The following is a 24,074-nucleotide window of genomic DNA, read 5'->3' as shown; positions in this document are numbered from 1 at the left end:
TACTTTCAAAACTTGAGTGTGGAAAACTTGACACTGCAACTTATGAACACCTTCAGACTTTAAGTGCTGGTATGTTCAGTGATATTGAACTCTGTCAGATGACAAGGTAACGTCTTTTTAGATTGGCTTTAAACTTTCAAAGCTAATGTTTCTTAGTGAAAGATTTGAATTAGTTTTGGACTGTGTAGATCCGTTTTTGTCATTTTCACTAAAGAAATTGAGGTATTAGTTAAAATTCAGTTCACTGTATTCGTAAAAAGTCTTCAAATCTATAATGACATTAGAAACTTATGCCACACTGCACTATTCCAGTCGCATGCATTGGAGTGCCTAGGTTATGCAGTATTGTTGGATCGCACAGCGACCGAAATAGATATAGTTAGCATACAGGCCAGATGGCTGGTAGACAGCTGACCTGGCTGCTGGATAGACGGACCAGATGGCTGATACACGGCAGCAACAGTCTTGAAGTACAGGGAAGACAACTTTTATTGGGGAATGTTTTTCTGAACGAGATATGGCTTTTTAATGTATTATATATTGATATGCGCTTTAACATGTCAGCCTCTTTCTATCAAACCAAAGAAAGTTGTCTTTCCACAAGAGCACATCTCGAAAGTTGGAGCCTGGCTAGAGTTTACCTGGAGAGGGTTTCGGGGATCAACGCCCCCGCGGCCCGGTCTGAGATCAGGTCTCGGTGGATCAGGCTCTGATCAACCAGGCTGTTACTGCTGGCCGCATGCAAGCTGACGTACGAACCCCAGCCCGGTTGGTCAGGTACTGACAGCCAGGGGTCTATTGGTAATCCCCTTTATGTATGCTGGGAGGCAATTGAACAGTCTTGGTCCCCGGACACTTACTGTGTTGTCTCTGTGTACTTGTGGCGGCCCTGCTTTTCATCGGGGGAATGTTGCATCTCCTGCCGAGTCTTTTGCTTTCATATGGAGTGATTTTCGTGTGCAGGTTTGGTACCAATCCCTCCAGGACCTTCCAAGTGTATATTATCATGTATCTCGCCTGCGTTCGAGGGAATACAGATCAAGGACCTTCAGCCGTTCCCAGTAGTTTAAGTACCTTATCGCACTTGTGTGTGTGTCGTGAAAGTTCTTTGTACACTCTCCAGGTCTGCAATGTCGCCAGCCTTGAAGGGGGCCGTTAGTGTACAGCAGTATTCCTGCCTAGAGAGCACAAGCGATTTGAAGAGAATCATCATGGGTTTGGCGTCCCTAGTTTTGAAGGTTCTCATTATCCATCCTATCATTTTCCTAGCGGATGAGGTAGATACATTGTTGTGGTCTTTGAAGGCGAGATCCTCTGACATTATCACTCCAAGGTCCTTCACATTACTTTTCCGCTCTATTGTATGGTTAGAATGTGTGGTATACCCTGACATTTTTAATTTCTTCAAGTTTTCCATATCTGAGTAGTTGAAATTTCTCCTCGTTGAACTTCATATCGTTTTGAGTAGCCCATTCGAAGACTTGATTGATGTCCGCTTGGAATCTCGCGGTTTCTTTGATGGAGGTCACTGCTGTGGTGATCCGGGTGTCATCCGCAAAGGAAGACACGGAGCTATGACTTACATCTCTGTCTATGTCAGAAATGAGGATGAAGAATAGAATGGGAGCGAGTACTGTGCCTTGTGGAACAGCTTTTTACCGTAGCTGCCTGGGACTTTGTTTACTATTACTCTTTGTGTTCTATTTGTCAGGAAGTTGTAGATCCCTCTACCAACTTTTCCCGTTATTCCTTAATCCTGCATTTTGTATGCTATTACACCATGGTCACACTTGTCGAAAGCTTTTGCAAAGTCTGTGTATGCTACATCTGTATTTTGTTTATCCTCTACAGCATCCAGGACCTTGTCATAGTGGTCCAGTATCTGGGACAGGCAGGAGCGACCTGCTCTAAACCCGTGTTGCCCTGGGTTGTGTAATTGATGGGTATCTAGATGGATGGCTATCTTGCATCTTAGAACCCTCTTAGAGATTTTTATGATATGGGATGTTAGTGCTATCGGTCTGTAGTTCTTTACAATTGCTTTACTGCCACCTTTGTGGAGTGGGGATATGTCTGTTGTTTTTAGTGTGTGTGTGGGATGACCCCTGTGTCCATGCTCCATAAAATGCTGAAGGCACGCGATAGGGACTTCTTGCAATTATTGATGAACACGGAGTTCCACGAGTCTGGGCCTGGGGCAGAGTGCATGGGCATGTCATTAATTGCCTCTTCAGAGTCTTGTGGAGTTAGAATAATATCCGAGATTTTTGAGATGACCAAATTTTGAGTTTCGTTCATAAAGAATTCATTTGGATTGTCGACCCTAAGAGTGGGCAGTGGCTCGCTGAACACTGATTCATATTGGGACTTTAGTATCTCGCTCATTTCTTGGCTATCATCTGTGTATGTCCCATCCCGCCTAAGCAGGGGCCCAATACTGGATGTTGTTTTTTCCTTAGATTTGGCATAAGAGAAGAAGCATTTTTATTTTCCTATTTCCTTTATGGCTTTTAGTTCTTCCTGTGATTCTTGTATCCTATAAGATTCCTTCAGCTTAAGTTCAATATTTGTAATTTCATTGGCTAGTGCTTCCCTTCGTATTTCAGATATATTGACCCCACTCAGCAGCTCTGTAACTTCACCTTCATCTGTATAGGGAACGTCTCTCTCTCTAGTTTACATCTTTTCTTTCTTAATGGAATGTGTCTTGAGCAGATCTCAAGAACCACAGAATTCATTTTTTCAATTTTCACTTTTTCCTTTAATAGATGTTATCTTGATTACACTGCAACCATTCATTGAACGTCAGCAACCCCTATTGCTTTTTTGGTATATACATTTTACACCACCACCTTATTCAGATTTCTCCAATCCTTATTGTCTGCATAATATTCACAGCAATGCATTTCAAACATGACATTTCCTTTGCCTTCGGTCGCCTCCTTCTTGCAAAGTCCAAAGACCCTGCCATGCATGTCTTGTACTCGTATAAGAAGTGTTGGTACACTGCCATTGTACATTTCTCATTTTGCGTCCACTGACCATTTTCTTTCATATCCCGAGATACTCTTGTTTTCCTTCGCCTATTCTGTGATCCATCTTATGTTTCACATATTCATCTGCCGACACATCCACTCCTAAGTATCTAAAAACAAACCATGAAGATACATGGGTTGGCAGATATTGTATTAACAATGTTTTACAATAATTTGCATAGAAAAGCCCCTGGTTATGCAATGCTTTTCGGGCATATCCTCTTTACTCCTCTCCATCTCTCACCTCCTAGACCTCTTACTCTCATTATGTTGCTCTTATCTGTGTTCACCTACTTTTTTTTTTTTACACCAACAATTTCATTCACCCGCAATCTATGAACTTCCCAAAAGATTTGGTAGATGGATCTATAACTTCCTGACAAATAGAACACAAAGAGTAATAGTAAACAGAGTAAAGTCCCAGGCAGCCACGGTAAAAAGTTCTGTTCCACAAGGCACAGTAGTCGCTCCCATTCTATTCCTCATCCTCATTTCTGACATAGAGATGTAAGTCATAGCTTCATGTCTTCCTTTGCGGATGACACCCGGATTACCATGGCAGTGACTTCCATCGAAGACACCGCGAGACTCCAAGCGGACATCAACCAAATCTTCGAATGGGCCTCTCAAAACAATATGAAGTTCAACGAGGAGAAATTTCAACTACTCAGATTTGGGAAACTTGAGGAAATTAAAAATGTATTAGGGTATAGGACAAATTCTAACCATACAATAGAGCGGAAAAGTAATGTGAAGGACCTGGGAGTGATAATGCCAGAGGATCTCTACCTCATCTGCTAGGAAAATGATAGGATGGATAACGAGAACCTTCAAAATTAGGGACGCCAAGCCCATGATGATTCTCTTCAAATCGCTTGTGCTCTCTAGGCTGGAATACTGCTGTACACTAACGGTCCCCTTCAAGGCTGGCGACATTGCAGGCCTGGAGAGTGTACAAGAACTTTCACGGCACATATAAGACGATAAGGTACCTAAATTACTGGGAACGGTTGAAGGTCCTTGATCGGTATTCCCTCGAATGCAGGCGAAAGAGATACATGATAATACACACTTGGAAAGTCCTGGAGGGATTGGTACCAAACCTGCACGCGAAAATCACTCCTTATGAAAGCAAAAGACTCGACAGGAGATGCAACATTCCCCCAATGAAAAGCAGGGGCGCAACGAGTACATTGAGAGGCAACACAATGAGTGTCCGGGGTTCAAGACTGTTGAAGTGCCTCCCAGCCTACATAAAGGGGATTACCAATAGACCCCTGGCTGTCTTTAAGAAGGCACTGGATAGGCACCTAAAGTCAGTACCTGACCAACCGGGCTGTGGTTCATACGCCAGCTTGCGTGCGGCCAATAGTAACAGCCTGGTTGATCAGGCCCTGATCCATCGTGAGGCTTGGTCTCAGACCGAGCCGCGGGGGCGTTGACCCCCGAAACCCTCTCCAGGTAATCAGTAAACAGCATCTGGACCAACTCCCTTTCATGTTAGATTAATTATCTTTTAAGCCCATACCTCGACAATGCACACTTAGCTTTCGCCTCTTGTAATCCTTTGAATACATTGAATCTCCAATTTGACATCGCGTAAGACTGTTTACTTTTAATAACTTACCACATCTTCCAAATATTTACAACACTACCCAAGTCGCTCACAAAACCACCCACTCGTACGCCAAATACATTTATAAATGTGTAAACTAAATATGCTCATTTTCCTTTGCTTCCACACAAACCCCTGATCGACACGTAACAGTACCAGCCAGAATCTAACATGTTGCTCAGAACTTATTTTTTTAATCAAAATGAGATAAGAATTCTCCCCTACCCGAATGAGACGGACTATTGTGGATATATATGACAAAAATAAGCGTTGTTTTACCAGATAATCTCCAGAACGGAACTCTGCATGCTTCCTGCCAATCCTTGGGTACCTACTATTTTTTCGTACACTTCAGATACATTAACCACTCCAGTACTTTATATTTACATGCTTTCAGTCTTAATCACATCCGTCCCTGCTACTCTTCTCACCTACTTTTAACCTACTATCTCATTTTCAACTTATTTACTGCCTCGCTTTAAATTTGCTTACTGCCTTGCTTTGAACCCCGCGGTCAAAATACATGTATATATGTATGTATACATACATATACATATATCACCTGTAATCTAGACCGTTAACAGCACCTCATGTGATGCTTATCAGTTTGGCAGCTGGGCATCCTCAGTCACAACTGCTACGTCAAACTTTACTTTATACTTCCTTTGAAAGGACAACTGGTATATTAAAAGGTATGGTAATTCTGAAAATTTTGATTCTTTCCTAAGACCCATGTCAGGAAACACTCCTGTTTCCTGACAAGCAAAGCATCCCTTCCCCTCCATACCTGTATAGCTTCCATTTGTTCCTTGAAGGGGAGTGGAAGAGCGATGAGTTGTTACTTGAAGGAATTAAAGTTGTCCACACTTTTCTAGGATTAAGCCTGATTTCCTCCAGTTTCCCAGGCGCTGTAAGACTCTAACGGGTTTAATGCCTCCCATGAATATTATGACTTAGTTTTGTATTTTTCCGTATCATGACACGTACTACGTTCTGTGGATGAGATGGTGGAAAAAGACGAAAGTAATTCTTGTGCCTGGATACGTAAATGTATTTCGAAGGTGGTGGAAGGTTGTCTATTTTGTCCATATTCTCACCCTGGTGCAAGCTTCCTTTAATGTGGCCTCAACACGTCACTCTCGTTGTATCTTTCTTCCATTTGTCTGCTACTCGCACACTTACCTGTACTATCAGATATGCAAGGAAGACAGGCAGACACAGTAAGATAAGAGACGTGCGCCGGCAAGCGTGTACTATTGTTTAACATTACAAATATCACAGGGGTCGGCCGCTAACCTGAATTAGGCCTTAGATACCGTCAGATAAGCTTTATTATGGTTATTTATATATGCTTTTACAGACGGTTTTAACTATTATAGTTATATAGTTGCAATAAACATATCATTGATTTAGGCATACATTGCTAGTAAATTTAGTTTAAACTATAATAATTAAAAAAAAGCCAGTGACATTTTCACTGGGGTACATATAGTAAATGCAAGGCCTAATAAACATGAATATCATACACAATATCAAAGATATAAGATTTACATCATTTACTACAGATAACGATTCTGTTTATATTAATAATAAGACGAAATTACATAAGCCATGAAAGGCTGCTGCTTGGCCAACCTCTCCTCAAACTCTAGACTCTCAAATTTATCGTTTTTCATGAGTTAGTCTCGCATATACAAAGTTTAATATTATTGAGAATGTAACATTTCGTTCTATCATTTATTGCCAAAGTTGGTGAGAGGTGATCACAAAGTTTGGAAACTATCGCTCCCGCAAACGCAAAGACCATTGTGGTGCAGATAACCCATACAACATAGTTTGTAAATGTTTATCAGTCACAATGGTGATGTAATTCTCAGCTAATTTATAAACATTTTAAGGTAAATGAAAGAGTAAGTAAATAAAAAGCAATAACTGGATAACTAACACTAAAACAACAATATTGGTAAAAATGTTGTTTACTGACTAGCTGTAAAAAAATGTAAGGTTGCTGTGAATCCCGGAAGCTTTAGTTCACCACAAGATTCCAGAGTGCTTATTTTAAGATTTCCAGGTATGTATCTTGCGGTTATACGTAGTTTGTAATATTTAAATATAACTGATTTTACGAGGTTCATTATGGCTGCAATTCAAGGATGCTTCAATCCCTGAAATTGGATTAAAGTAAACTTTAAAGTGCATGTGCATGTGTGTATGTATGTATGTATGTACTCACCTAGTTGTACTCACCCAGTTGAGGTTGCAGGGGTCGATTCCTAGCTCCTGGCCCCGCCTCTTCACTGGTCGCTACTGGGTCACTCTGAACCGTGTATGTATGTGTGTGTGTGTATATATATATATATATATATATATATATATATATATATATATATATATATATATATATATATATATATATATATATTCAATGTGTGTGTGGTTTATTTATTTTAAGTGGTACCACGCTATGAGTGTATCTTTTGTGTTTGTAGTGACGTATAAGCGTTGCTGGGGTAAGGGAGCAAGGGAAGCCATTCTACATAACGGACAATATTGCCGCTACTAGGGTGTTGCCTTAATTTTTGTTTTACTATGCTAAACGTCGCGTTCACACGTTTTTACTCTGAGTTCAGTTTGTATGTGTATCTAAGGTTGGGTAGGCTAGCTTTAAGGCCAATCAGACATCTGTAATGTCTGAGGGGAACCTGCATTTTCACTTAAAAAAAAAATCCAAAATAATGACAAACTATATTGTATAATAGACCAGTTCGCAGTACAGTGTCGCTAAGACTGTATTGCTTTTCTGTGATGGTTGCTACTATTTGTTATTACTTTTCATAACACCGTCACTGTATTGTGTTATTGTGCTAGACATTGTGTACCTTTTTGATGTATTGTTACGGATGAATTTAATTGTAAGGAGATCCAAGGTAATAAAATCTTCCCGATATATTTTTAATGACAAAAATTTCTTGTATATGTTGTCACTACTTATTTATAGAGAACAAGTTAATAAAGACGTGAATAGCTTAGCGTGAAGATGTGCGATGTGTATTGTGAGGTTGAGCTCATAATTGTTCTCCCGGGACTTGTAACTTGAGGGAGATGCCTCCTGCTATTTTTGCCCTTGTGTATAACCATTTCTGACACTGAGACAAACGTTAAATAATTTTATTCAAAATATAAACTAAGTTAACAAGACATACATACCTCAATTTACCCAAAGTGGCGTCCATTGAGGACACAACTTCCAAGCTAAAATAAACCAAGTTTTCTAGTGAGCCACATAAAACTATATATGACGTTCAGTAAAGCTGGAACGAAATATAAAACAAACTCAAACCACTTAATAGAATGGAATATTATTGGAGGGACTTGGGAATGATAAATTCAGATTTCACATTCAAGGATCACGAGTATTATCACACCCACAAGGAAAATGACAGGCTGGATAATTAGAACCTTCAAGACAGAGAGATGCCAAGTCACTGATATTCTTTAAATCGTATGTTCTCTCTAGCCTGGAATATTGTTGGACACTAACAATCCCTTCTACGGCAGGTGAAACTGCAGAGTTGGAGAATGTACAGAGAATGTTCGCTTCCCATATAAATTCAGACGCCTAAATTAGTGGGAACGCTTGAGATCCCTTGATCTTTACTCTTAGGAATGAATTATTGGTGAGAAAGGTGTATTATAATTTACACTTGAAATTTTTTTGAGGAACTGGTCTCAAATCTGCACCGAAATCACTCCAACAGAAGCAAGAGTTCATCAGACGGTGCAGAATGTCCCCAATTAAAAGCAGAGGATGGTTGCTAGAGTTTAGTTTGACCAAGTGTAAGGTCATAAATGCCAGGAAAGGACAGGGTACAACGGAGACGGATTAAAGACTGGGAAACAACGAAAGTTGACGAAAGGAAAGGATCCAAGGGTAGATATCGCTTCGAACCAGTTGCTGGAGTACAACTGTGTAAATTCGATAAGTTTCCAAGAACTCAGCTTCATGGAAAAAAAAAATGCATGCCTAATGCACTGGCATGCGTGTTAACACCTTTCCTGTGTACACGTGTGCCTGTGCTGGGCAGTGCGGTATGCTCCCTCCTTAAACTTCATGAGCACGAAAAAATGTATTTCACACACACACACACACACACACACACACACACACACACACACACACACACACACACACACACACGAAGAAAGATTGAGGGAAATCGGCCTGACGACACTAGAGAACAGGAGGGTCAGGGGAGACATGATAACAACATATAAAATACTGCGCGGACTAGACAAGGTGGACAAAGACAGGATGTTCCAGAGATGTGACACACAAACAAGGGGTCACAATTGGAAGTTGAAGACTCAGATGAGTCAAAGGGAGGTTGGGAAGTATTTTTTCACTCAGAGTTGTCAGGCAGTGGAATAGCCTAGAAAGTGAGGTAGTGGAGGCAGGAACCATACATAGTTTTAAGACGAGGTTTGATAAGCTCATGGAGCAGGGAGAGAGGGGACCTAGCAGCAATCAGTGAAGAGGCGGGGCCAGGAGCTGTGAATCGACCCCTGCAACCACAACTAGGTGAGTGAGTGCACACACACACTGTCAAGTAAAAATCCAATGTGGTTGGGTCACTTGCCTTTGCGCCCTCTCCTCTTCTCCATCCCTTAACCCATTTCAGTCCTTCCTTATACTTCTTCCCCACTTTACCAGGGCTCTGGTCATTGTTACGGTATTTACAAAACATGCTAATCTAGGAATAGTCTTCAGGAACCTCATTAAAGAATTTTTTAGAACTCTGAATACAACGTATGTATGGGTTCTTACAATATGCAGTGCCAGAGTGGAGCCCTATCATAGGAAGTACGTTCACAAACTTGAAAAAGTCTAAAAGTTTGCAACTAGACTAGTTTCAGAGCTGAAGGTGATGGATGCACTGTGAGGAGAAACTAAAGGAACTAATGTAATATCAGGAGGTGCAATTTTCCTTTTCACCTCTCCATAAAACATTTTCCACCATTCAGCTTCACTTGTACAAAAACTACCAGGGAAATTGTACTGCGGAAAATGAACCATTATATGTGGAAAGATAATTATTTATTACTAATAAAGAGTGTATGGGGGCTATACAGTTGCTAGTACTTTACATACCACTTAGCCAAGGTTCCTGGGAAGGGAATAATATAACAAATTATAATAATGCAACACTAGCTGCAAGCTGCTAATTGTTGTGCATCAGGGCAGCTGGCTTTTTCCTTTCTTGTATGAGTAAATATTAGAGTGCAGTCATATGCATAGGCAACAGAAGGTTCCCGAAGTAAACATTCCATAGTAATACACCAATTACGGTACGCTGGCACCCACTGAGTAGCTTACACTGCTCCATTAAGAGCTACCCTACCTTGAAGGTAGTCACTCAGGTGTAGAGCAGAGCCAGAGATTCCTAGTGCTTGTAGTCTTGTCAGAAAGTGCATTGTGTCTTACACGTCTTAAGACACCTGCAGAGCCTAATGACTGCATGGCTGATTGGCATCACATAGTGAAGAGGCTCATCCATTGGTTGCTGCTGTATAATGAAGATTCAGTGACTCGTGCCCTGGCGCCACATAGTGGGTAGGCTCATTCAGTGATTGGTGATGCATAGAAGAGAGGTTCATCCATTAATCCACCATATAATGGGGAGGTTCACCCAATAATTGGTGCCACAAAATGGAGAGTAATTCCCTTCCCCTGCCCCCTTGACGCTGGTGAGGGGGCTCTTGATCTAGGGAATTGGATCTGTGCTCCGGTTCCCTGAATTGAGCCTGAACACCTTCCATCCCCTCCCCCATGTGCTGTATAATCCTACGGGTTTAGCGCTCCCCATGATTATAATTACAAAATTCCCTACTGTTTCACTGCCTTCCTCATCTCTATCCATTTTATCATTTGTGTCATAGATTCATAGATTTCATTTCTCGTATGTGAGACTGAGAGTTAATTACAGCCTAACTGTAAATGTGTCTTTGCTTGACTTGTACTCACTAGAGCGCAGGCGAGAGAGATATATCATAATCTACACCTGGAAGATTCTAGAGGGACTGGTCCCTAATATGTACACAGCAATCACTCCCTATGAAAGCAAAAGACTTGGCAGGCGATGCAACATACCCCCAGTGAAAAGTAGGGGCGTCACTGGTACACTAAGAGAGAAAACAATAAGTGTCCGGGGCCCAAGACTGTTGAACAGCCTCCCACCAGCAATAAGGGGCATTATGGGAAGACCCCTGGTTGTCTTCAAGAGGGAGCTGGACAGATACCTAAAGTCGGTGCCGGATCAGTGGGGCTGTGGTTCGTACGTTGGATTGCGTGCGGCCAGCAGTAACAGCCTCGTTGATCAGGCCCTGATCCACCGGGAGGCCTGGTCGTGGACCGGGCCGCGGGGGCTTTGATCCCCCGGAATGCCCTCCAGGTAGAAACCTTGTAAGCCTTCATAGCTACTGAACACAATAGTATGCCTGATGATATCCTCGTTGCACTATTGAAGTTTCTCATTTCAGGCTGACATGTATTATTATTTCATTCTTTGTGAAGGAATGTGACAGGGAAAACAGCTAGCTTTTGTTTCTGGAATTGAAATATTTACAATAGAAGTAGCAGAACACTGCGAGTATTCCTAGCTTTGTTCGATAAACAACCTTCCTTTCCGTCCCTTGCTTTTCTCTTTCCACTCCCTATTTTCCCTCCACTCCTCCATCCTTCTCTGTTCCCTCCATTCTCCCCGTTTCCTTCACTTCTTCCCTTCCCATCTCCATTCCTTTCTGCCATTCTTCGCTCCTTTCCAATCCACCTATTCCCCCCCCCCGTTCCCCTCTTCATTCTACTCCTTTCCTTGTTAGTTCTTCATCTCTTCCGTCCTTCCCACACTCCATTATTATTATTATAATCATGGGGGAGCGCTAAACCCGTAGGATTATACAGCGCATGTCGGGGGGTGGGATGGAAGGCATTCAGGCTCAATTCAGGGAACTGGATCACAGACCCAATTCCCTAGATCAAGAGCCCCCCACCAGCGTCAAGGAACCTCCCTTGAGGGGTTCCCCTCACTCCATCATCACTCCTTTCCATTTTTCTCCCGCTTCACCCTTTCCCCACCTTTCTCCGTCTGTACCTGATAAAATTATGTATTCATTATACATTGTTTACATTAATAAATGCAGATTTAGCAACTGTTGGCTGTACTACTGCGTCATTTCCGGTCTCCCTGCCCATGTTACTTTGTCTTCTGCTAAGTAGTTTCCGCTCCTTACTACGTCTCTCGTGTATCACCAGTCAGACACGAGTCTCTATCATTGTTGGGTAGCCCTTGTCAGAGCTACATGTCCTGTAGTTAGCTTGACCCACTCATTCAACCTGCATCACCGGTGTTACATGTCCTGTAGTTACCTTGTCTCACTGGCCCAGCCTGTGTACATGCCTTGTGGTTACCTTATTCAAACACACCTAACGCATGTCACCAGTCATTGTTCTTTATGAATGTTTTATACGTGGCCATGAATACATTATCGTTCCACCTTTTGCTTTCTTATAATTAAGCTATGCAAGGTAATCATATAAGCAGGTCGCAGTAATCAAGCACGAAAACCAGTGAACAATAGTCAAAAGGTTCTTTAGTCCAAACAAACATCTTCAGAGATGTCCGTTTATGCAAGAAAATTTTACGAGGCCCTTTTAGATCTTTTACATTCTGGGTATCCTACATTCTATGTACTCGTATGTATATGTATTCTATCATATAAGCTGAAACTTTAAACTACATATACATAGTCACGAAGGAATTGAACTTGTATATAAGCCACCAGATGCAACTTCCCAGCAGTTCAAAGAACAACTATCAAAAATTGACTCCTGTCTGGAAAACTTTCCAGCCCCATCCCCAAACATCTTGCTGCTTGGTGACTTCAATCTAAGACATACAAAATGGAAGAATATGGCAAATAATGTAGCAGAAATAATCCCTGGGGGTAGCTCAGATGAAAAGTCACTCGCACAGGAGCTGCTGAATTTCTGCAATGAACACACCCTAAGTCAGCAGATTGTGGAGCCAACAGAACTGGAGAACACTAGACCTTATTTTCACAAATAATGAGGACCTGGTAAGAAACATAACAATATCAAAAACAACAAATTCTGATGACAGTCTAATAGAAGTCCAGACTTACATGCACAGGAGTTCTGATCAGCAAAACGCATACAGCTATGAGGGTACCTTTACCAAATTCAACTAAAACAGAAACATCATCTGGGATCAGGTAAACTATGCCCTAAATGAAACATATTGGGAAGATATCTTAAATTACGTGGATCCTAACCAATGCCTTGAAAAGATCAACCTGGTAGCTGAAGCATGTTCAAGGTATATTCCTCTAAGAAGAAAGAAAAGTAAAATGGAGAGAGACGCTCCCTCTACAGGAGAAGATGAAGAATCACTGAGCTCCTCAAGAATGCCAGATTATCTGATACACGGAAGGAAGCGCTAACCAGTGAAGTGAAAAATATTGAGTTAAAGGACTCATACAGGATCCAGAAGAGACAAGAGGAGCTAAAAGCGATTAGTGAAATTGAATGAAATTCGATATATTTTTTTTCATATGCCAAAAACAAGGCAAAAACCACTTCTAGTATAGGGCCCCTGCTCAGACAAGACTGATCCTACACAGATGACAACAAAGAAATGAGTGAGATACTGAAATCTCAATATGACTGTGTTCAGCGAGCCACTAATCAGTCTAAAGATAGACAATCCAAACGATTTTTTTCATGAATGAGCCTCAAAACCCTGCCAATGTATTCCAAATTTCTGGCATAACCATAACTCCATTAGACTGAGAATACTATCGACGACATGCCCATGCACTCAGCCCCAGACCCAGACTCGTGGAACTCGGTGTTCTTTAAGAACTGCAAGAAACCCCTCTCACGGGCCCTAAGTATGCTATGGAGAAGGAGCTTAGACACAGGCGAGATTCCACAGTCACTAAAAACAACGGATATAGCCCCACTCCATAAAGGTGGCAGCAAAGCAGTAGCTAAGAACTATAGACCAATAGCTTTAACGTCCCATATAAAAATCTTTGAAAGAGTTCTAAGAAGCAGGCTAGCAAACCACCTGGACTCCCAAAAATTGCACAACCCAGGGCAACATGGTTTCAGAACAGGTCGCTCCTGCCTTTCGCAACTGCTTGACCACTATGATATGGTCCTAGATGCACTGGAAAACAAACGGAATGTGGATGTAGTATACACAGACTTTGCAAAAGCCTTTGACAAGTGCGACCATGGTGTAATAGCACACAAAATGCGTGCTAAAGGGATAACCGGCAAAGTAGGCAGATGGATCTTCAACTTTCTAACCAATCGCACACAAAGAGTAGTGGTAAACAGAGTTAAATCAGATGCTGCCATAGTGAAGAGCTCTGTCCCACACGGCACAGTACTCGCACTTATCCTGTTCCTTATTCTCATATCAGACATAGACAGAGATGTAAACCACAGCACTGTATCATCTTTTGCAGACGATACTAGGATCGGCATGAGTATCATCCACTGAGGACACGGCAAAGCTCCAAGAAGATATATACCAAGTTTTCCAATGGGCAACAGATAACAATATGATGTTCAATGAAGACAAATTCCAACTACTCCGTTATGGAAAACTGGAGGAAATAATAACTAGGACTGAGTATACTACAAACTCCAATCACACAATAGAGTGGAAAAGTAATGTGAAGGACCTGGGTGTGGTAATGTCCGAAGACCTCACCTACAAGGACCACCACAATGCCGCTGTCACATCTGCTAGGAAACTGATAGGATGGATACTGAGAACATTCAAGACAAGAGATGCTAAGCCAATGATGATCCTTTTTAAATCACTTATTCTCTCTAGGCTGGAATACTGCTGTACATTAACATCCCCATGCAAGGCAGGTGAAATTGCAGAACTAGAGAATGTACAGAGAACCTTCACTGCACATATAAGTTCCATCAAACACCTTAACTACTGGGAGCGCCTGGAAGCACTTGACTTGTACTCACTAGAGCGGAGGCGGGATATGTATCATAATCTACACCTGGAAGATTCTGGAGGGACTGGTCCCTCATATGCACACAGCAATCACTCCATATGAAAGCAAAAGACTTGGCAGACGATGCAACATACCCCCACTGAAAAGTAGGGGCGTCACTGGTACACTAAGAGAAAACGCAATAAGTGTCTGGGGCCCAAGACTGTTCAACAGCCTCCCACCAGCAATAAGGGGCATTATGGGAAGACCCCTGGTTGTCTTCAAGAGGGAGCTGGATAGATACCTAAAGACGGTGCCGGATCAGCCGGGCTGTGGTTCGTACGTTGGATTGCGTGCGGCCAGCAGTAACAGCCTCGCTGATCAGGCCCTGATCCACCGGGAGGCATGGTCGTGGACCGGGCCGCGGGGGCGTTGATCCCCGGAATGACCTCCAGGTAGGTAGACTCCAGCTAGTCAGGCGAGACGAAGCAGGAGGCGGCGGGGTCATAGTGGTACCATCCACTAGTCGAAGTAGGTCTTCGTCCTAAGGTTGGACAACCTTTGCACTAAGATTGATGGACTGAACACATCGACTCCAGGCTGAGGGACTGATTACCTCAAATTCCTCTCCTTACAACCTTATGATTTGTATTGGACTAATGAAGCCAATGTGTGGCGAAACGTTTCGTCAATAAAGATTCCCATATGTTGCATAAGTGTCTCAATTCTTCAATACTTGGAGTCAAAATGAGAGGTATGCTAAGATTGAACCTGTCAGTTGACCATCCCTTGCAGTTTAGCGCTTCTTTTGATTATAATAATAATATGGTGGCTCAAAGTAAGTAGATTTTTTCTATCTCCAGGTAGGTGATTTATCAAGGATGTTTAAAGCTTAATTATACTTTGAATCAGAAGAGCTCTCAGCGCCTCGTTAGACAAAGTCATGTGGTAAAACTCGTACAAGATTTTGATATTTTGTATAGGCTTAACACCAGATTACGCACGCCTGCCTAATGTCATTATTCTGTTTTTTTTTTTTTCACTGAGAGAGATACTGAAGGTTGTTTTGGGTATTAGAACTGTCTCACTGGTCTTGAAGTAAGCTTACTGGAGTTACACACAAACTAGACTTCAAGGAATAACATGAGTGCGACATCTAGCCTAGTACCGACGAACGAACAATAGTGCTGGTAATTTTTCCGTTATGTTGGAGAATGTTTCCTCTCCCCCTCCCATTCCCTACCCCCGGACCCTCCTTTTCCCGCCCCTTCCACCCCTCTCCTTCCTCCCCCCTCCTTCCTTCCCCGCCCATCCTTCCTCCCCCGCCCATCCTTCCTCCCCCGCCCATCCTTCATCCCCGGCCCCTCCTTCCTCTCACTCCCCTCCCTCCCCCGCCCCTCCTTCCTCCCCCGCCCCTCCTTCCTTCCCCGCCCCTCCTTCCTCCCCCGCCCATCCTTCCTCCCCCGCCCCTCCTTCCTCCCCCGCCCCTCCTTCCTCCCCCGCCCCTTCTTCCTCCCCCGCCCATCCTTCCTCCCCCGCCCCTCCTTTCACCCCCGCCCCTCCTCCCTCCCCCGCCCCTTCCTTCGCCGTCCCTCCTTCCTCCCCACCCCTTCCCTCCCCTCCAATCATCACTCATATTTCCTCCCATCGTCCCCCCTACTTCTCGCCCATCCTTCCTCCCCCTTACTTCCTCCGCCTATGCTCTCTCCCTCACTTCTTCCTCCTCTCCCATCCCTGTCCCATCCTTCTCCCACCCCCTCCAGCCTTCCAGCCTCGCCACATGCTTCCACTCCAACCCTCCATGTCCCTCCCTACCTCCCACCCACACCCACCCCTAACAACATACACACCACCAGCTATACTTGGCGTATACCTGGTTATATTTTGTGATTGACAGGCTGGTAGACAGCAACCACCCAGGGAAGTACTACCGTCCTGCCAGATGACTGTGAAACAAAAACCTGTAACTGTTTTGCATGATGGTAGGATTGCTGGTTTCTTTTTCTGTCTCATAAACACGCTAAGATAACAGGGATATCTTGCTACTCCTACTTACACTTTGGTCACACTTCACAGACACGCACATGCATATATATATATACATACATCTAGGTTTTTCTCCTTTTTCTAAATAGCTCTTGTTCTTTTTTATTTCTTCTATTGTCCATGGGGAAGTGGAAAAGAATCTTTCCTCCGTAAGCCATGCGTGTCGAATGAGGCGACTAAAATGCCGGGAGCAATGGGCTAGTAACCCCTTCTCCTGTATACAATTACTAAAAAAGAGAAGAAGAAAAACTTTATAAAACTGGGTTGCTTAAATGTGCGTGGATGTAGTGCGGATGACAAGAAACAGATGATTGCTGATGTTATGAATGAAAAGAAGTTGGATGTCCTGGCCCTAAGCGAAACAAAGCTGAAGGGGGTAGGAGAGTTTCAGTGGGGGGAAATAAATGGGATTAAATCTGGAGTATCTGAGAGAGTTAGAGCAAAGGAAGGGGTAGCAGTAATGTTAAATGATCAGTTATGGAAGGAGAAAAGAGAATATGAATGTGTAAATTCAAGAATTATGTGGATTAAAGTAAAGGTTGGATGCGAGAAGTGGGTCATAATAAGCGTGTATGCACCTGGAGAAGAGAGGAATGCAGAGGAGAGAGAGAGATTTTGGGAGATGTTAAGTGAATGTATAGGAGCCTTTGAACCAAGTGAGAGAGTAATTGTGGTAGGGGACTTGAATGCTAAAGTAGGAGAAACTTTTAGAGAGGGTGTGGTAGGTAAGTTTGGGGTGCCAGGTGTAAATGATAATGGGAGCCCTTTGATTGAACTTTGTATAGAAAGGGGTTTAGTTATAGGTAATACATATTTTAAGAAAAAGAGGATAAATAAGTATACACGATATGATGTAGGGCGAAATGACAGTAGTTTGTTGGATTATGTATTGGTAGATAAAAGACTGTTGAGTAGACTTCAGGATGTACATGTTTATAGAGGGGCCACAGATATATCAGATCACTTTCTAGTTGTAGCTACACTGAGAGTAAAAGGTGGATGGGATACAAGGAGAATAGAAGCATCAGGGAAGAGAGAGGTGAAGGTTTATAAACTAAAAGAGGAGGCAGTTAGGGTAAGATATAAACAGCTATTGGAGGATAGATGGGCTAATGAGAGCATAGGCAATGGGGTCGAAGAGGTATGGGGTAGGTTTAAAAATGTAGTGTTAGAGTGTTCAGCAGAAGTTTGTGGTTACAGGAAAGTGGGTGCAGGAGGGAAGAGGAGCGATTGGTGGAATGATGATGTAAAGAGAGTAGTAAGGGAGAAAAAGTTAGCATATGAGAAGTTTTTACAAAGTAGAAGTGATGCAAGGAGGGAAGATTATATGGAGAAAAAGAGAGAAGTTAAGAGAGTGGTGAAGCAATGTAAAAAGAGAGCAAATGAGAGAGTGGGTGAGATGTTATCAACAAATTTTGTTGAAAATAAGAAAAAGTTTTGGAGTGAGATTAACAAGTTAAGAAAGCCTAGAGAACAAATGGATTTGTCAGTTAAAAATAGGAGAGGAGAGTTATTAAATGGAGAGTTAGAGGTATTGGGAAGATGGAGGGAATATTTTGAGGAATTGTTAAATGTTGAAGAAGATAGGGAAGCTGTGATTTCGTGTATAGGGCAAGGAGGAATAACATCTTGTAGGAGTGAGGAAGAGCCAGTTGTGAGTGTGGGGGAAGTTCGTGAGCCAGTAGGTAAAATGAAAGGGGGTAAGGCAGCCGGGATTGATGGGATAAAGATAGAAATGTTAAAAGCAGGTGGGGACATAGTTTTGGAGTGGTTGGTGCAATTATTTAATAAATGTATGGAAGAGGGTAAGGTACCTAGGGATTGGCAGAGAGCATGCATAGTTCCTTTGTATAAAGGCAAAGGGGATAAAAGAGAGTGCAAAAATTATAGGGGGATAAGTCTGTTGAGTGTACCTGGTAAAGTGTATGGTAGAGTTATAATTGAAAGAATTAAGAGTAAGACTGAGAATAGGATAGCAGATGAACAAGGAGGCTTTAGGAAAGGTAGGGGGTGTGTGGACCAGGTGTTTACAGTGAAACATATAAGTGAACAGTATTTAGATAAGGCTAAAGAGGTCTTTGTGGCATTTATGGATTTGGAAAAGGCGTATGACAGGGTGGATAGGGGGGCAATGTGGCAGATGTTGCAAGTGTATGGTGTAGGAGGTAGGTTACTGAAAGCAGTGAAGAGTTTTTACGAGGATAGTGAGGCTCAAGTTAGAGTATGTAGGAAAGAGGGAAATTTTTTCCCAGTAAAAGTAGGCCTTAGACAGGGATGTGTGATGTCACCGTGGTTGTTTAATATATTTATAGATGGGGTTGTAAGAGAAGTAAATGCGAGGGTCTTGGCAAGAGGCGTGGAGTTAAAAGATAAAGAATCACACACAAAGTGGGAGTTGTCACAGCTGCTCTTTGCTGATGACACTGTGCTCTTGGGAGATTCTGAAGAGAAGTTGCAGAGATTGGTGGATGAATTTGGTAGGGTGTGCAAAAGAAGAAAATTAAAGGTGAATACAGGAAAGAGTAAGGTTATGAGGATAACAAAAAGATTAGGTGATGAAAGATTGAATATCAGATTGGAGGGAGAGAGTATGGAGGAGGTGAACGTATTCAGATATTTGGGAGTGGACGTGTCAGCGGATGGGTCTATGAAAGATGAGGTGAATCATAGAATTGATGAGGGAAAAAGAGTGAGTGGTGCACTTAGGAGTCTGTGGAGACAAAGAACTTTGTCCTTGGAGGCAAAGAGGGGAATGTATGAGAGTATAGTTTTACCAACGCTCTTATATGGGTGTGAAGCGTGGGTGATGAATGTTGCAGCGAGGAGAAGGCTGGAGGCAGTGGAGATGTCATGTCTGAGGGCAATGTGTGGTGTGAATATAATGCAGAGAATTCGTAGTTTGGAAGTTAGGAGGAGGTGCGGGATTACCAAAACTGTTGTCCAGAGGGCTGAGGAAGGGTTGTTGAGGTGGTTCGGACATGTAGAGAGAATGGAGCGAAACAGAATGACTTCAAGAGTGTATCAGTCTGTAGTGGAAGGAAGGCGGGGTAGGGGTCGGCCTAGGAAGGGTTGGAGGGAGGGGGTAAAGGAGGTTTTGTGTGCGAGGGGCTTGGACTTCCAGCAGGCATGCGTGAGCGTGTTTGATAGGAGTGAATGGAGACAAATGGTTTTTAATACTTGACGTGCTGTTGGAGTGTGAGCAAAGTAACATTTATGAAGGGATTCAGGGAAACCGGCAGGCCGGACTTGAGTCCTGGAGATGGGAAGTACAGTGCCTGCACTCTGAAGGAGGGGTGTTAATGTTGCAGTTTAAAAACTGTAGTGTAAAGCACCCTTCTGGCAAGACAGTGATGGAGTGAATGATGGTGAAAGTTTTTCTTTTTCGGGCCACCCTGCCTTGGTGGGAATCGGCCAGTGTGATAATAAAAATAATAAATATTGTGCGTGTATCACTGTGAGAGATGGGAATAACTGCAGAACATTTGACCGGGAAGTCTGACCTCTCCCACACAATAGTATTAATAAAGCTTAAAGACTTGTCAATAATAGTAAAATAAAACCAAATTTCATTATTATTATTACATTCATGGAGGAGCGTCAAACTCATAGGGGTCACAGCGCCCGAGGGAGAGAGGCGACAGCGCACAAGGGAGAGGCGATTAAATAACAAAAAGGCACAATACCGTGACTGGAACAATACACAAATAACCTGCACATACGGGAGAGGAGTTTACGACGACGTTACGGTCCAAGTCGGACCGAAACGTCATCGTAAGCTGCTTTCTCCTATGTGCGGGTTATTTGTGTAGAGGCGATTAAGTTTGATTTGTTTCAAGGAAGGAGAAAATAGATTCAGCTTCCCAGATGAAGAGTCCCTCACCCGCATCAATTGACCTCTGAGAGCTCAAATTTCATTAGACGTTTTATTGTTTAGCCACTCTGAAAACCTATCAATTAAGTTTTGAACACTGCCTTTCATTAGTGAGGTCTGAAAAGACTACATCAAATAATGTAGAGAATAACAACCAAATACTTCCAGCTATCAAAAGAAACATCTCTCACTAGACTAGTGTTTACACTGGCAACTGGCAAAAATGTTGACATTTTCATTTTTGTTCTGAAATAGAAACATGGGTTCATCGTATTAACTACCAGACCAACAAGTCTGGTTGGTGATTACCTACTCTTATGTTTGTTGCGAGGATCCCCTCAAGGAAGGTTCCTTGACGTTGGTGAGGGGCTCTTGATCTAGGGAATTGGATCTGTGCTCCAGTTCCCTGAATTAAGCCTGAATACTTTCCACATCCTCCCCCCCCCCACAGGCGCTACATAATCCTACGGGTTTAGCGCTCTCCCTTGATTATAATAATGTTGCTAGGAACGTAGATTTGGAGATCATCAAACCCCCCCCCTGTCGACCCGGTCTCAGACAGGTTCCCAGGTTGATGATCTGTTTATTCAGGCTGTGCTCACACAGTTCAACATAAGCAAGAACCATAGTGGAAATAAGTTACTTTTGACTTTTTTTTGGTGGGGGGGGGGTATCCTAAGTAATTTACAATTATGTTAAACTAGGTATGATACTGCTGTACATTAACATCTCCATTCAAAGCAGGTGAAATCGCAGATCTAGAGAGTGTACAGAGATCCTTTACTGCACGTATAAGTTCTGTCAAGCACCTTAACTACTGGGAACGCTTGGAAGCACTTGACTTGTACTCGTTGGAACGCAGGAGGGAGATATATCATAATCTACACTTGGAAAATCTTGGAAGGAATGGTCCCAAATCTGCACACAGAAATCACTCTCTACGAAAGTAAAAGACTGGGCAGGCGATGCAAAATGCCCCCAATAAAAAGTAGGGGCGCCATTGGTACACTAAGAGAAAACACCATAAGTGTCCGGGGCCCAAAACTGTTCAACAGCCTCCCATCAAGCATTAGGGGAATTGCCAATAAACCCCTGGCTGCCTTCAAGAGAGAGCTGGACAGATACCTAAAGTCAGTGCCGGATCAGCCGGGCTGTGGCTCGTACGTTGGACTGCGTGCGGCCAGCAGTAACAGCCTAGTTGATCATGCCCTGATCCATCGGGAGGCCTGGTCATGGACCGGGCCGCGGGGGCGTTGATCCCCGGAATAACCTCCAGGTAACTATTTATGTGTACCTGTACCTAAAAAAACAAAACAATTACTAGCCTGTTTGATCACGAGTGCTTGCAAATATCTTTTTGAAGACTAGGTTATTTGTGTATAGGGGTCTATTAGTATTCTTTGTACAACCCATACTGGTTTAGCGGTTTTTAATCATTTTATATATTTGAAGGATGTTAGAACTTTGAAGTTTTTTGCATATTGAGTTATCTCGTGTGTTTAAAGTAGCTCCCCTATTTTACTGTGATCAAGCCATATTTAGGTGAAACATCATCTGATACATTTAGCGGTAAGCGCTAAACTTGTAGGGGTAATACAGCGCCTGAGGTAAAGGTAGACAATCGGGGTTCGATCTGAGGAAGTAGAAGACAAATCCAGCAGATAAAGGCTAGCTTTACTACTTGTGTTTTATAAAGTGTGTTCTAAGTTAGAAAAGCTTACACCAAAATAGAGGAAAGTAGTGACAAGCTTTACCAAACTAACAAGCTCCATAAACCGTCACCATAAACATTACCAAGTATCAGTTAACATTTGTATGAAGGACTTTCCCACGTTTACATGGTCGCCTGAATCAAGGTTGATTTCTTGTGTTCACCTGGCAGTTGTAGTTTAACAGTGTAAAGTTGTTAGTGATGTGTACCTATGGTTGCTTGTGCAGATGTGTAATGTGGAGTAGTGGCACTGCCCTGCCCCTCCTGCTCCCGCAACACCACACAGTTGTTAGTAGCATCATCGTCACCATGGTGTAGGAGTGTTTGAGCGTCGCCTCTGGCAGAATCAACACCGCTCTTAAGACGCTGGCATGTCTACAAAATACACGAAACAGATTGTTATTGTATGTGTGCCACATTGTTATTGTATGTGTGCCACGTATTAGGAGCAGGACCTATATGTAATGCGATATCAAGGCATTCCCCCAGCAGTAAATATGTATCTTAGAGTTGGCTGTTGTAAGTCGCAGCCTAGTAAGGACCCTAATAGAAATAAACCACTGCTTGGCTTTCTAGGGGTATACTGTTAACAATTCTTGGGGGTTAATAATCCGAAGAATTTCATCGTGTAAGGTTATTGCTACGCCCCTGAGGACTTCATCGTTCCTTGGAACCGTCTAATTATATGTAGCAAGTTTAGAGTCGTTTCCGGAGGTATCGGCTCGGTACCAGGCCGGGACTCCTAGTTGCAGGCCTGATCGATCAAGCTGTTGGTGCCCGCCGCTCGCAGTCCAACGTATGCACCACAACCCGGTTGGTCAGTAACCATTTTAGGAAATCTGTGGAGTTTCCTCTTGACATCTAGGGGTTGGTAATCTTCCTTATGCGTGAAAGGAGGGTGTTGAAGAGTCGTGGTCCCTTAACACTTATTGAGTTCTCTCTCAGTGTATTCATCCCTCTTCTGCTTTCCATTGGAGGTATTCTGCACAGGTTAAGGTTCTTTTGTTCATATGTGTAATATCTTCTAGGTCTACCAACCTACCTGGAGGGCATTCCGGGGATCAACGCCACCGTGGCCCGGTCCTCGACCAAGTCTCTAGGTGGATCAGGGCCTGATCAACCAGGCTGTTACTGCTGGCCGTACGTAATCCAACGTATGAGCCACAGCCAGGGTGATCCGGTACCGACTTTAAAGTATCTGTCCAGCTCCCTCTTGAAGGCAGCCAGGGGCCTATTGGTAATTCCCCTTATGCTTGGTGGGAGGCTGTTGAACAGTCTTGGGCCTCGGACACTTATGGTGTTTTCTCTTAGTGTACCAGTGGCGCCCCTACTTTTCATTGGGAGTATTTTGCATCGCCTGCCAAGTCTTTTGCTTTCGTAGGGAGTGATTTCTGTGTGCAGATTCGGACCATTCCTTCTTGGATTTTCAAAGTGTAGGTTATGATATATTTCTCGCCTGTGTTCCAGCGAGTACAAGTCAAGCGCTTCCAAGCGTTCCCAGTAGTTGAGGTGTTTGATGGAACTTATGTGTACAGTAAAGGTTCTCTGTACACTCTCTAGATCGGCAATTTCACCTGCTTTGAACGGAGATGTTAATGTACAGCAGTATTCCAACATAGAACAATGATTTGAAGAGGATCATCATTGGCTTGGCATCTCTTGTTTTGAACGCTCTCAATATCCTTCCTCTTATTTTCATTGCAGTTGTGACCGTGGTACTGTTGTGATCCTTGAAAGTGAGATCCTCAGACA

General features: G+C 43.0%; 1 long non-coding RNA gene across 1 annotated transcript in view; it reads left to right on the top strand.

Annotated features, from left to right (window-relative positions):
* Positions 1–24,074, top strand: part of LOC138853478 (uncharacterized) — a 31,147-nt gene that overhangs the window by 985 nt on the left and 6,088 nt on the right. The gene's annotated exons all lie outside the window — the stretch shown is intronic.

This window comes from Cherax quadricarinatus, chromosome 31 (assembly GCF_038502225.1).
Source record: "Cherax quadricarinatus isolate ZL_2023a chromosome 31, ASM3850222v1, whole genome shotgun sequence".
Taxonomy (NCBI): Eukaryota; Metazoa; Arthropoda; class Malacostraca; order Decapoda; family Parastacidae; genus Cherax; species Cherax quadricarinatus.
This window is presented reverse-complemented; position numbering and strand designations above follow the sequence as displayed.